At 43.2% G+C, this 11,860-nt stretch overlaps 1 protein-coding gene across 1 annotated transcript in view; it reads left to right on the top strand.

Moving 5' to 3' along the window:
- The first annotated feature begins 2,396 nt into the window (after window positions 1-2,396).
- The window catches only part of LOC124553488 (BTB/POZ and MATH domain-containing protein 3-like), a 100,316-nt gene continuing 90,852 nt past the window's right edge, over window positions 2,397-11,860 (top strand). The window contains exon 1 of the mRNA XM_047127343.1: window positions 2,397-2,506. The gene's annotated coding sequence lies outside the window, so the exon portion shown is untranslated. The remainder of the gene's footprint in view (window positions 2,507-11,860) is intronic.

Raw genomic sequence — 11,860 nt, 5'->3', positions numbered from 1 at the left:
TATATCTCATCCAAAGTTAATCAGTCGGTACTTTCGCGAAACAGTCCCTCAAATACTCCTCAATGGTACCCAACTACCATACCAAAAAAGCAGTAAAAGACCTTGGAATAATCTTGGATGAACACCTAAACTGGGAAGAACAAACAGTCACAGCTTGCCGGAAACCGCTCTCCTCCCTACATGCAATTCAAAAATTTTGAAAAATATTTCCAACCCATGTTAAACAAAAATTAGTCCAGACACTAGACTTGCCTATTCTTTACTACTGTGATTTAGTTCAACACGGCACAAATAGCGAAAATTCGAAATGCCTCGCGCTAGTGACGAATGCTTGCGTTAGATACGTGTGCAATATACGGTTGTATGATCATATCAGTCCTTCATACTCCCAGCTAGGTTGGATACGCCCACATAAGGCATGCGATCTCCACACGATGTGCTTACTTCATCGATTTCTTAGCCACTGGTGCATCCAATACTTATCTTCTCACATTAAACACCTATCATCATTCCACAACCGCAATACCAGATCGGATATGTCTAGCATCTTGGCTGTACCTTTACATAACACAAAATCTTTCTCCGTGTCATTCTCCATCTCAGCCATACGACTATGGAACGTGCTCCCCTGTGATCTGCGTCTTATCCAGTCCCACTCAACATTCAAGAGGGAACTCAAGACTTACATACGAGGGCTATCCACAAAGTACATTACGTTTTGGAATTAAAAATAAATAAAGTATTGGAATTTTTTAAATTATATACAGATGAAAGCCACACTTAAATGCTACTTTTCTACATAGTTGCCATTTAAATTAAGGCACTTATCGTAGCGATGGACGAGCTTGGAAATTCCTTCGTCGTAAAATTCGGCCGCCTGCGCCTTCAACCACGTGGTTACCTCTTATTTTGGGACAGAAAAGGTGTGATTTTTGTGGATTTCCTGGAAGGGGGCACTACAATAAACTCTCAAAGGTATTGCCAAACTCTGCACAGCCTCAGAAGAGCAATATGAAACAAGCGCAGGGGAAAGTTGGGCTCAAAGATCTTGCCGATTCACGACAACGCCCGGGCCCACACGGCAAATGCCACTCGTGAAGTTTTCGAATCTTTTAAGTGGGAGTTGTTTCCTTATCCGCCGTACAGTCCCGACCTGGCACCGAACAATGAAGAAGTGGCTGGCTATGCAGCGTTTTGGTGACGACGCACAGCTTCAAGAAGAGGTAACCACGTGGTTGAAGGCGCAGGCGGCCGAATTTTACGACGAAGGAATTTCCAAGCTCGTCCATCGCTACGATAAGTGCCTTAATTTAAATGGCAACTATGTAGAAAAGTAGTATTTAAGTGTGGCTTTCATCTGTATATAATTAAAAAAAATTTCCAATACTTTATTTATTTTTAATTCCAAAATGTAATGTACTTTGTGGATAGCCCTCGTATTAGGGACGGTATAGCCACCATTGCTGTGCCTCTCTTTGTTTCTCCTCTCCATCATAGCTTCAAATTTTACCATTCTATTTCTCTTCCTCTAACCTCTTCTATATCTCTTTCAACCCATTCTATCGTCTTACGTTTCTGCTCGATGAGAATAACTCACAAGCTGCAAGAATATAACGAGAAAATTCCCAACTAGCAATAGGACTGACATTCATAACAGAAAAATATGTTTACTTTCATATACATAGTCATTATTATTATTATTATTATTATTATTGATTGTTATAATTATTTTTTGATTGTTATAATTATCATTGTACTACTGTTATAATCTCTATTTTTTTTCTTTAACGTTAATACTGTATAAGACGTTATATGTCGTTAATGTTCTGTACAAACTGAAATTCGCCGCGCAGGATTAGCCGAGCGGTCTAGGGCGCTGCAGTCATAGACTGTGCGGCTGGTCCCAGCGGAGGTTCGAGTCCTCCCTCGGGCATGGGTGTGTGTGTTTGTCCTTAGGATAATTTAGGTTAAGTAGTGCGTAAGCTTAGGGACTGATGACCTTAGCAGTAAAGTCCCATAAGTTTTCACAAACACAAACTGAAATTCGTTCAATCTGAGTATGCCTGGTTAGGTGTAAGAGAGGGCCTGAAGGCCCTAATCTTGCCAGGTAAAATAAATGCATAAATAAATAAATAAATAAAATCTGTGTGGGAAATGTGTTCTGATAATTTAACATCTGTAATACGTTACTGAGAAATTTTGTAGTATATGTTTTGGGGCGGCTCCGCCTCAGTGCCTTTAATTTACGAGCCGCGCCAGCCTTAGGCAGCCCCTTTCACAGTGTCAGACCAGGCGGTAGCCAGACGAACGTAGCCCACGCCACGCATCGGCAGGCCGTTTTCGTGGCCGTCGGCGCAGTATTTCGGGCACGGTGTGGCGTAACGCCGCCGGAGGGAGCTGTCTGGGGTGACTGGCGGTCGGAACCAGTTCCCGCTGCCAGGGGCCGAACGCACGGCCGGTGACGCGTGTTTACAAGGCCCAGGTGCGGGGAGCACGCGACCTGCGGGTGAGTCTCGTTGCACCCTGCTAAAGTCACGCGTGACGTCACTGCGATTTTATTTTTATTTATTTACACGTCACGTTCCGTAGGACCAAAATGAGGAGCAAATCTCCAAGGTCACGGAATGTGTCACTGCATGAAATTACAACATAAAAGTAAGAACAGATAAAGGTAAAAATTCATGAACCTGAAAATAGATAGAAACTGCGTGCCAGGTCGAGACTCGAACTAGGGACCTTTGCCTTTCGTGGGCAAGTGCTCTACCAACTGAGCTACCCTAGCATGACTCACGCCCCGTCCTCACAGCTGTACTTCTGCCAGTACCTCGTCTCCTACCTTCCAAACTTTACACAAGCTTTCCTGGGACCTTGCAGAACTAGCACTCCTGAAAGAAAGGATTTTGCGGAGACATGGCTTAGCCACAGCCTGGGGGATGTTTCCAGAATGAGATTTCCACTCTGCAGCCGAGTGTGCGCTGATATGACACTTCCTGGCAGTTTAAAACTGTGTGCCGGACCGAGACTCGAACTCGGGACCTTTGCCTTTCGCGGGCAAAGAGACGAGGTACTGGTAGAAGTAAAGCTGTGAGGACAGGGCGTGAGTCGTGCTTGGGTTGCTCAGTTGGTAGAGCATTTGCCCGCGAAAGGCAAAGGTCTCGAGTTCGAGTCTCGGCCTGGCACACAGTTTTAATCTGCCAGGAAGTTTCATATCAGTGCACACTCCGCTGCAGAGTGAAAATCTCATTCTGAAAAAAGATAGTCCATAAGTTTAAGTAAACTCCATCAGCAATTAATAAGAATCAGCTTAATTTCTCAAGGAATTTCTCGACAGAATACAAGAAGTGACCCATGAGGGAACTCTTAAAAAAAATAATAATAAAATGGCTCTGAGCAGAATGGGACTTAATTTCTGAGGACATCAGTCCCCTAGAACTTAGAACTACTTAAACCTACCTAACCTAAGGACATCACACACATCCATGCCCGAGGCAGGATTCGAACCTGGGACCATAGCAGTCGCGCGGTTCCAGACTGAAGCGCCTAGAACCCCTCGGCCACCGCGGACAGCTATATAATTATTCTTTTTCATACTAAAATCTGATTATTCCATTACGAGTTGTTTTAATCATCAATCCCATGTATTCGAAGCCAAAAAGCAACGAATAAGGTAAAATCACACAAGTGAATTTTTATTTTTGCTCTTTCAAGTTCGTAGTTTTTCGTTCAGAAAAAATTTCCTCTGATGCTCAGTAGAAGTCAAATCGTAGTTAGAAGTAGTATTAATCAGTGAGTATTGGAAGGGAGTGCTACGGATAATCGAAATTTTCAAAAGCGACGCAAGATTGTTTTTTCGTGTGCAAAAGGGAACACGAAATGGCCGACTTGGCCGAGCACTGATAAATGAATGTCGCATCGAGGAAAATTAGTTTACTCATTCTTGTGAATTATTATTGCTGTGATTATTCTGTGTTAATTTTAAGAGCAAATATCCGTGTGAAGCTTTTTCTGACTTTGAATAATTTTTGGTTATGGTAAATGTAGAAAGATAATTTTCCCACTGAAGTAATGGCTTCGCCAGCTATGATATTGATAGCGAAACATAAAATAATAATGATTTTTTAGTGGATCTGAACTGTGAGCCATTAGAAGACCCACTACTTGATCCGAACATGGCAGCAAATTTAGAAAACTCGCAGCCAAATGCCGACGCTAATTAGGCGCCGAGCGGAGCGAACGAGAGACAGAAAAAGACGCCATCTCAGCAGTAACAGATGCAAGCATTTCTCTCGACCCGCTTATCGCTTCCATACAAAAACTTGAAATGCTGAATTAAAGCTGAACTAGGCACAATCCAATCAGAGCTAATTACAATGAAGGCAGTTTACGCTCCAGTTTTAAATCAAGTCACGAAACTTGAAACTGGTGTGAAAACCTCTCACGATGAAGTAAAGACGAATGTGGACGCTTCAACTTCTGCAGTCGCCAACATTAAGCTCAACAACCAGAAAGTGCTGGACGAACAATTAGAAAGGCACAGAAAACAATTGAATAAAGGCATATCCAATTGGATAGCGGACAAGGAATCAGAAATTGACTCAAAAATAAATGTGGCAGTCAACAATGACATGCGGTGCGTAAGCGCAGAGATTTGTTCCGGCGCGGAAGCAAATTACGACGATGTACGTAATGTGCTATCCGATAAAAAAAGGCACCGACGAAGAAAATCCTATGTGGAAGCAAGAGATACGCACCCGCTTAAGGAACCTGAAAAGGGTTATGTCAAGTGATGCCAGATAGTAAATTAATTTTCTATCACATGGTGAAAATCCTGTCATTGACATTAAACCCACTTACGGGAATGAAAAAACAACCACCGTATATAACGCCCGTCCAAGCTAAACACGAAAATGAACCGTGTGCTACCACCACTAAGATAGAAAAAAGTTTGTTGAAACGTCATTTCCAAACTTTTTCATAAGACAAGCCAGTCAGTGCACCCCATTGTCTTCATAAGAGTGTTCAAGAACATCTTACCACGATGTTAGACGGAGTATCAGAATATACAGTTCGTTATGTCACACATCACAGGTGATGCAGTTTTGTGGACGAGCGAAAGATCAGAAGTAAGCGACACATTAGCGGATTCTGAAAGAGCGTTTCTTTCTAAATACTGATTCGCGGGTATTCAGGAGCCATTGCGCAAAGAAGTGTGTTCGCCCGAATTTAACAACCCGCGTAAGGGAAACTTGCGGAAATACTTCGAAAGAAATATTGCCAAGACGAGGTATTGGTCGGAGCCAGTCTCTTACAAAGAAGTGCTCCGCATACTGGAGGCAAAACTTCCTATCCACCTAAGAGAAAAGTTGATTACTGTAGCGCATGAGGACTTGGAACAGTTTCTGTCCGTGATCGACTCACTCGATCCCATCCTAGGAGACGCTAAGTCGTATCGGGCTTATTCCAACAACTGCAATAGCTATCACAACAAACGTCAGTGACGGTAACAAACAACACCAGAGTGGAAAGAATCAGTATGCAAAAGTGAACACGTCTGCCTGTAGTCAAAATAACCACTGAGCAAATGAACCAAACACGAATTACGGAAATAGTAAGTGGAATCATAGAAACGGTAATCCGACAAATGGTTCCAATAGAAAACGGAAGGATGGTAACGAAAATGCTTACAATGATCCCAACCACGATAGGAAAACATCACGGAAAAACAATCGGCAAATTCCTGGAATGATAACAGTAATGTATCGATACACCAAGGGGTGCAAATGACAGGAACAAAAGTAGTCAGCGAAATCCTAATCATGGAAATGGTTGGCCTAACCAGCAGCCAATTTTTTGGTTTGGGAATCCAGTGCAAAACATGATGCAGGCCATGCCTGTTACTCCGAAACCGAACACCTTCAGTCACAGTGACAACAGCTGCCCTACAACGAATCGCGTATGCGAAATCGTAGAGCAGGATACCAATCCACAACAGTTAAACTACACTACTGGCCATTAAAATTGCTACACCACGAAGATGACGTGCTACAGACGCGAAATTTAACCCACAGGAAGAAGATGCTGTGATATGCAAATGATTACCTTTTCAGAGCATTCACACAAGATTGGCGCCGCTGGCGACACCTACAACGCGCTGACATGAGGAAGGTTTCCAACCGATTTCTCACACGCAAACAGCGGTTGACCGGCGTTGCCTGTTGAAACGATTTTGTGATACCTCTTGTAAGGAGGAGAAATGCGTACCATCACGTTACCGACTTTGATAAAGGTCGGATTGTAGCCTATCGCGATTGCGGTTTATCGTATCGCGACATTGCTGCTCGCGTTGGTCGAGATCCAGTGACTGTTATCAGAATATAGAATCGGTGGGTTCAGGAGGGTAATACGGAACGCCGTGCTGGATCCCAACGACCTCGTATCACTAGCAGTCGAGCTGACAAGCATCTTATACGCATGGCTGTAACGGATCGTGCAGCCACGTCTCTATCCCTGAGTCAACAGATGGGGACGTTTGCAAGACTACAATCATTTGCACGAACAGTTCGACGACGTTCGCAGCAGCATGGACTATCAGCTCGGAGACCACGACTGTGGTTACCCTTGACGCTGCATCACGGACAGGAGCGCCTGCGATGGTGTACTCGACGACGAACCTGGGTGCGCGAATGGCAAAACGTCATTTTTTCGGTTGAATCCGGGTTCTGTTTACAGCATCATGATGGTCGCATCCGTGTTTGGCAACATCGCAGTGAACACACATTGGAAGCGTGTATTCGTGATCGCCATACTGGCGTATCACCCGGCGTGATGGTATGGGGTGGCATTGGTTACACGTCTCGGTCACTTCTTGTTCGCATTGAGGGCACTTTGAACAATGGACGTTACATTTCAGATGTGTTACGACCCGTGGCTCTACCCTTCAGTCGATCCCAGCGAAACCCTACATTTCAGCAGGATAATGCACGACCACATGTTGCAGGTCCTGTACGGGCTTTTCTGGATACAGAAAATGTTCAACTGCTGCCCTGGCCAGCACATTCTCCAGATCTCTCACCAATTGGAAATGTCTGGTCAATGGTGGGCGAGCAACTGGCTCGTCACAATACGCCAGTCACTACTCTTGATGAACTGTGGTATCGTGTTGAAGCTGCATGGGCAGCTGTACCTGTACACGCCATCCAAGTTCTGTTTGACCCAATGCCCAGGCGTATCGAGGCCGTTATTACGGCCAGAGGTGGTTGTTCTGGGCACTGCTCTCTCAGGATGTATGCCCCCAAATTGCGTGAAAATGTAATCACATGTCAGTTCTAGTATAATACATTTGTCTAATGAATTCCCGTTTATCATCTGCATTTCTTCTTGGTGTAGCAATTTTAATGGCCAGTAGTGTAGAACCGACCGTTAGAAACAGCCTTCCTAGTGCGGTCGTATTCCAAAGTGGAGGCAACTTCAAATCTGACCTGAACACATTGAGCTACAACGACGGTGTGGATTCCAGGGAATAACTTTTACAAGAGCCGAACGCATGCAGACATACGAAAGAGAATACTGTGAAAACTGCAACGAAAGTTTCAATAAATTGTATCAGTGTGGAAGCTATAATAGACACAGCCGGCCGGAGTGGCCGTGGGGTTCTAGGCGCTACAGCCTGGAACCGCGAGTCCGATACGGTCGCAGGTTCGAATCCTGCCTCGGGCATCGATGTGTGTAATGTCCTTAGGTTAGTTAGCTTTAAGTAGTTCTAAGTTCTAGGCGACTGATGACCTCAGAAGTTAAGTCGCATAGTGCTCAGAGTCATTTGAACCATTTTTCATAAAGATAAACTTATAAGCTAAAGAAACAAATACATAGATCTTTTGCTTTTATTTTAAAATCATTTATTAGTACTTACAGAGTTTTGATGGTTCTGATGAACGTTTTCATTTTCTATTCTCATTTAAAAGTATATTCTCAATTTATGGTGATGTATAGGTCTAGGTATGTTTAGCGTAAGAAAGTCCCTACGGAGAATCAAAGGAAACGACTCCCTTTTTACATATTGGGATATACATTCTTCACATGTGTATGTGATAGCCAGTTGGCTCTTCCGTGCTTTATTTTTGCTTTCTGCCAGCAGGTATAAAGCCGCGAGATTTTTTCTCCTTTTGGCTGAGCAATAGAAACTTCATTTGTGTGAGTAAAGTTTTGCTTTGTCCCGTAAATATGTAAATGAGTTTAATCGTCAAATGAGTGAATTTTGTAAACCTCTTGTGTGAAATTCATGTTAATTCTGGACAGTAAGGATGGTCTAATGATCAGCATTTGTTACTGTGGAACTTAAATACGAGGCCTCCATCGTGTGTGCAAATTTTGTGCACAGCAGGGGAACTTTCACGTGGACTGTGTTAACTAAACTTTCAGTGGAACTTATATGGGACAATTAGCGGTGAATTTTCCTATCGACGAATGTTGTGATTCTCTGAGGACTTGGCAACAAGGTAAAGTTTATTACAACTAACTGTGTATTGTGTTATAATAGTTTTAGACTTGTGAACAGTGTAATCGCGTGCTCGTCTCAGTCTCGGCCTCCCTCGGCCGCACTCGTCGTTCTTCGCATGACCGCCTGCCTCAGTTCCACTGCCGACTGCTCCTAGTTAGTTCAGCATCCAGTTGTTCGTTTCGTTCACTGCGCTCCCCTATATTACGTATGTTCCAAACTGTTCTTGCACTTGGTTCTGGCTATTCAGCGTCCACGACCGGTAATCAAAAAGTATTTTATAGTTACGTAAATTACATAAAAATCACGTTGTATGTAATAGGTACGTCTTTTCAGGTATTAAAAGGGCATATCAGCTCACTTCTTTATATAGATGACCAGCAGAAGACATACTTATAACAAGGCAAGTTCTTTTTGTTATTCATATATCTTTTGGTTCCATCGACTTGATTTAGCAGGTAACTTTCAATAATTTGCTTAATTTTTAGTGTAAGAAAATTCATATAAAACGATTTTTGTATATCTTTCATATACAAAACATTACATTTAAGAAGGGTCTAATTATTTTTAAGTTTGGTTGTTTCCAGTTTGCATTACTGGCTAGTTTGGTTTCTTTGAAAAAAAAAAAAAAAAAAAAAAGCGTGTTGTGGGTCTTTTGGCTCAATAGGAAAAGCGGTGCCTCTCCATTTGAAAACACATACATTGCCATAAAATCATATTTACTTATTATCTCAAAAACATTTGTTCAGAAGGAGCTTTCAAACCAAAAACCTTATTACTACGAACTTAATTATTATTATTATTGCTGTATTAACGTGAATAATGCAACACAAAAACCTAATTTTTACTAAGTGTGTGACGCAAGTATGAGAAAACCACATTTTATTTTATGCTTCCATAAAGTCTCTACTTCGCCTACGAACTCAGTGACAACGTGAAGTATATATAGGGTGTAAACGATTATTGTTTACAACGTAGCATAGCTATGTAATGGAAGTCGAAACGAAGAATTTTATACAAGACACTTGTGGTCTATTAAGGTGGGAAACAGCCACCAACAGGTTTACAAGACTACATGAGCTATAGCCCGTGCGCGTCGCGTGAGATTTTCATGCTCTCTTCTCCAGCTCTCTACACATCGTCATCGGTTGTTTCGCAGTTGTTGCTTGCATTAGCTTGTTATTTCTTCGCTGCCTAATTATTACATGTTTGTCTGTTTGTTGTATCTACTCGTAACGGGCAACACATCGTCCGTAATTGGCGAGCAGTCTGTACTCGGGGCCGGTTTTCCGTGCGCCATCCTATATTATTCCCCTGCGATCAGCCACACAAGGCTACGGCTGGCTAAACGAGAGGTTGTGCAGAATCACAGAAATTACTTCTAAAAGTGTGTGAGAATTCTGTAATGAATAAAAACTCTACTGCATGGGGGAGGCAAGTGCCCCCTCTTGGTGCCCTCCATCCTTCAGTCACCTACACTACTAGTTTTCAGTTTTTCATAAGAACCATATACCAAGCACGAATGAACGGTGAACGAGTAAAAATGAACGGTTCCCAAAAAAGAACGATCAGCAGTGAACTAGTTCCCAAGGATGAACGAGTTTGCCCCTCTCTACTGTGTACGTAGGCAGGGCGGCGAGAGGACGAGTCGGACAACGGAGGAGCGGGGACAGCGGCTACGGCGTGTTGAGCCGTGAGCGCAGAGCCACCGCCCACGGTGATTCGGTTCTCCTAGAGGTCGGAAGGATAAGCTACGCCGACCGATTGAACTGGAGTCGCGGAGTTGCTTCGGTGGGTTGCGTGCGGCTTAACTGAATATGCCACTGTACTAAAAATCCTTTGGAATTGTTTTAGTTGTTTATCACTTACCTCGGTGTCGTGACTAACTACACTGCCAGCAGCTGAGGAAGAGTGGCTACGCCCAACCAACCGACATGAGGCGTGGCTGAAGACGTAGCTAGAAGTGCAACGAGTAGTGAGTAAGTCCGGCTCTGGCGTTTCGAGACTCGCCGAGAGACGTCCTCTATTCTACCTTGTAGTTCATTTGGTAGTCTGGCGTGTAAATGGGCGCCGAGATAATTCTTGGCATCTTAACTTGAGGGCATGATTTTCAGAGAACTTATTAATCAAAGTTTAAGGGCTGGCTGGCACTCGCCAAGCAATTCACGGAGGCTAATTTGTTTCTCTAACGCGAATTCTGTACAGACCAATGGAAAAACTGGTAGAAGCCGACCTCGGTGAAGATCAGTTTGGATTCCGTAGAAATATGGGAACACGTGAGGCAATACTGACCCTACTACTTATTTTAGAAGCTAGACTCAGAAAAGGCAAACCTACGTTTCTAGCATTTGTGGACTTGGAGAAAGCTTTTGACAATGTTGACTGGAATACTCTCTTTCAAATTCTGAAGGTGGCAGGGGTAGAATACAGGGAGCGAATGGCTATTTACAATTTGTACAGAAACTAGATGGCAGTTATAAGAGACGAGGGATATGAAAGGGAAGCAGTGGTTGGGAAGGGAGTGAGACAGGGTTGCCTCTCCCCGATGTTATTCAATCTGTATATTGAGCAAGCAGTGAAGGAAATAAAAGAAAAAATCGGAGTAGGTATTAAAATCCGTGGAGAAGAAATAAAAACTTTAAGGTCCGCTGATGACATGGTAATTCCGTCAGAGACAGCAAAGGACTTGGAAGAGCAGTTGAACGGAATGGACAGTGTCTTGAAGGGAGGATATAAGATGAACATCAACAAAGGCAAAACGATGGTAATGGAATGTAGTCGAATTGAATCGGGTGATGCTGAGGGAGTTAGATTAGGAAATGAGACACTTAAAGTAGTAAAGGAGTTTTGCTATTTGTGGACCAATAACTGATGATGATCGAAGTAGAGAGGATATAAAATGGAGACTGGCAATGGCAAGGAAAGCGTTTCTGAAGAAGAGAAATTTGTTAACATCGAGTATAGATTTAAGTGTCAGGAAGTCTTTTCTGAAAGTATTTTTATGGAGTGTAGCCATGTATGGGAGTGGAACGTGGACGATAAAGAGTTTAGACAAAAAGAGAATTGAAGCCTTCGAAATGTGGTGCTACAGAAGAATGCTGAAGATTAGATGGGTAGATCATAGAACTAATGAGGAGGTATTGAATAGGATTGGGGATAAGAGAAGTTTGTGGCACAACTTAACTAGAAGAAGGGATCGGTTGGTAGGACACGTTCTCACGCATCAAGGGATCACCAATTTAGTATTAGAGGGCAGCCTGGAGGGCAAAAATCGTAGAGGGAGACCAAGAGATGAATACACTAAGCAGATTCAGAAGGATGTAGGCTGCAGTACGTACTGGGAGATGAAGAAGCTTGCACAGGATA

This window comes from Schistocerca americana, chromosome 11, assembly GCF_021461395.2.
Source record: "Schistocerca americana isolate TAMUIC-IGC-003095 chromosome 11, iqSchAmer2.1, whole genome shotgun sequence".
Classification (NCBI taxonomy): Eukaryota; Metazoa; Arthropoda; class Insecta; order Orthoptera; family Acrididae; genus Schistocerca; species Schistocerca americana.
Note: the sequence above shows the minus strand (reverse complement) of the source record. Positions and strands in the feature narration are given on the sequence as shown.